This window comes from Gavialis gangeticus, unplaced genomic scaffold (genome assembly GCF_001723915.1).
Source record: "Gavialis gangeticus isolate Ggan-Ray unplaced genomic scaffold, GavGan_comp1, whole genome shotgun sequence".
NCBI classification, from domain to species: Eukaryota; Metazoa; Chordata; order Crocodylia; family Gavialidae; genus Gavialis; species Gavialis gangeticus.
Genome location: NW_017729018.1, coordinates 13,019,513 through 13,022,089, shown reverse-complemented (window position 1 = coordinate 13,022,089; position 2,577 = coordinate 13,019,513).

The window sequence follows — 2,577 nt, the reverse complement described above, 5'->3', positions numbered from 1 at the left end:
TCTGTGTGCCCCCTTCTCCCCTGGCACGGACACTATTGCCCCTCCACTCCCCTTCTCCCAAGGAAAACGTGCCTAAGTTGGGTGCCTGCAGCGTGCACCAACCCCTCTGGTGTCCCTCCTGCCTGGCCCATGCCTGGCTGGGCCACAGAAGGATAACAGCCTGCTGCTGCTGCTGAGTTGAGCTCCTCCATGGGAGCTGTGGCTACCATGGAGGTGGGTGCTTGCCCCCGGGAGCGAGGGGCTTGATTTACAACTGTCGGCCTCTCCTCCATAGAGCGACGTCCGTCCCGAGATCAGGAGGAGGTACCGGCTCTGCAGGCTGCTGGCTGAGGACTGAGGCCGACCCCGGGGGCCCCACGGGAGGTGCATTGGCCAAAGCCTTGCCCTAAACCCTATGAGCTGCTGCTGGGCAGGCACTGGCACTGCCCTTCCTCCAGAGGACCCAGGGGCCTGCAGTCCTACAGCCTCTTCTCCTTTCGGCTTTGCAAGCCAGGGATCTCTGAAGCAGCCTAGTCATGGGATACCCTGCTCTGGGAGACAACACCAAGCTCCTGCCCTCTGCCTCGTCTGTCGTCTCTGGTGCTGGGACCAGCCCCTGCCTTCAGGGCCCTTGGTCCCGGTCCTGGCAGTGGCTGGGGGCTGCTGGTCGAGTTTAGTGTGGTAGCCAAGACTTGCTCTTTCCCTTAGCAGTGCCATTCCCCTGCCCCCTGCTGCTGCGGGGAGACCTAGACCCAACCTGATGCCAGCAGCTAGCAAAGCAGCCCAGCATCGAGGTGCCCTACACCTCCCTGCTGGGCCTGGTGCTCCGAGACCTACCCCTTTCTTGATCTAGACCTTGACTTTGTTAAGCCTCTTGCTGCAGCTGGGGCAGCCGGCCTGGGCTGGAGCCCCTATTTCCCAGCCCCATGTCTCTGTGCCAGAGGAGCAGGGGCTGGAGGGAGGCATCTCCCCTGCAGCCCTGCTGTACCATCTCCCAGTGCCCAAGTCCCTGGGCATGTCCACTTCCCCACTCCCAGATCCCTTGAGAGCAGGCTTGGCTTGCTCATGGGGTGGGTTGGCTGGTGGCATTCCCTGTCGCCATGCCCAGAGCGGGGCTGGGCTGGGGTGAGGCCTGGCAGGAGATGAGGGGTTGTGAAGAAATCCTGAGCTGAGAGTCAAGGGGCTGCTGGGAGCCCAGGCACGTGTGGGGCCTTCAAGCTGCCTCTGTGCCAGGACCCTGCCAGCCTCTGCACCGTGGGCCTGGAGCAGGTGGGCAGCGGTCAGTCTGACTCTGCCGACACTGTCCAAACCCTGCATCGGGCCGGGGCCTGAACCTCGACGTGCCCGGTGCTGCAGTAACTGGATCGGGGCTGGGGCCGAGCTGGGGGCGGTGACCTTTCCCTGCAGCCTACGCCCTTGGGGTCGGAGGCAGCTGGCTTGGGCTGGGCAGGGATTCCTCCCAGCTGCCTGGGGGTCCCCGCTGGGCTTTAGGGCTTATCTGCTTCAACTGTTCCTTTTAACTTTTTTTTATATTTCAAAGAATAAACCGTTGTCTCAGCATTGCCATAACCCTGCCCCCGCGCCCTCCCTCTGTGCCTGTGGTCCGATGCACTTGCCCGCCTGCCTGCTGCCCAGCAGTGGGGTGGTCGCTGTGGCCGGGGCCCGGAGGGAGCTGGGACAAAACCGGTCCCTACTGGGGCACGGCTGGTGGGCGTTTGAGCCGGGGGCCACGTGGGAGCCTGGCTACCATGCGGGGCTGGGGGCTGCTGCACCCTCGCCCTTGTGGGGCTGGCGCCTGCTCTGGACAAGGTGCCTGGGCTGCGGGGCATGGAGTCGGCTTCTGCCCCAGGCTGATGGGCCTGAGGGGAGGGGCTTGACCCTCTGTCTGTGCAGTGAGGGAGGGGCTGGGGGGTGGCAGAGATGGGGGGGCTGGGGCGACCCTAGCAGGTGAAATGTTCCCCGGCCTGGACACAGCACTTAGGGGGAGACCCAGGCCCCTGCGCCCCTTGCAGAGCTCCCTAAGGCTGTCCCCCATCCCAGCCCTCTCTGCCCACCCGGGGGCCGGGAACAAAGTGGGTCCTTGGCAAGGAGCCTGGGCCCCCCAGGGGAGCTTCCTGCCCCACTCCCAGAGCCGCAGCAGGCGGGTAGCCCGGGCCCAGGCTGGGCTTCCTGCCGCACCACGCTGGCCACGATCCGGACCCTGGGCTCCTCACTCGCAGTGCAGCCCCTTGCCTCTGCCCTGCCTGTTTCCCCCTTTCTGGGCACTGGGGCAGGGCAAAGCGCCTGGCGCCGCACACAGGGCAGTGGGTGAGCCTGGGCCAGGGCTGGGGGGGACTCAACCCGCCCACTCTGCGGTCTCACCTCCCAGCGTGGTGCCTACCCCGGGCACCCCCACCCCCGGCGGTACCAGGCAGAGCCTCGTGAGCAGAGCAGCCTCTGACTCGAGACCTCGAGGGCCCCACGGTCATGCCCAGCCCGCAACTACCTGCACAGACCAGCTGCTTCGTGCCAGGGGCCGTGCCCGACAGACACGCTCGGAAGGGACGTTCCTCTTTCCGTTCCTGCATCCCAGCCCCCCCCCCCCCCCCCCCCCCCCCC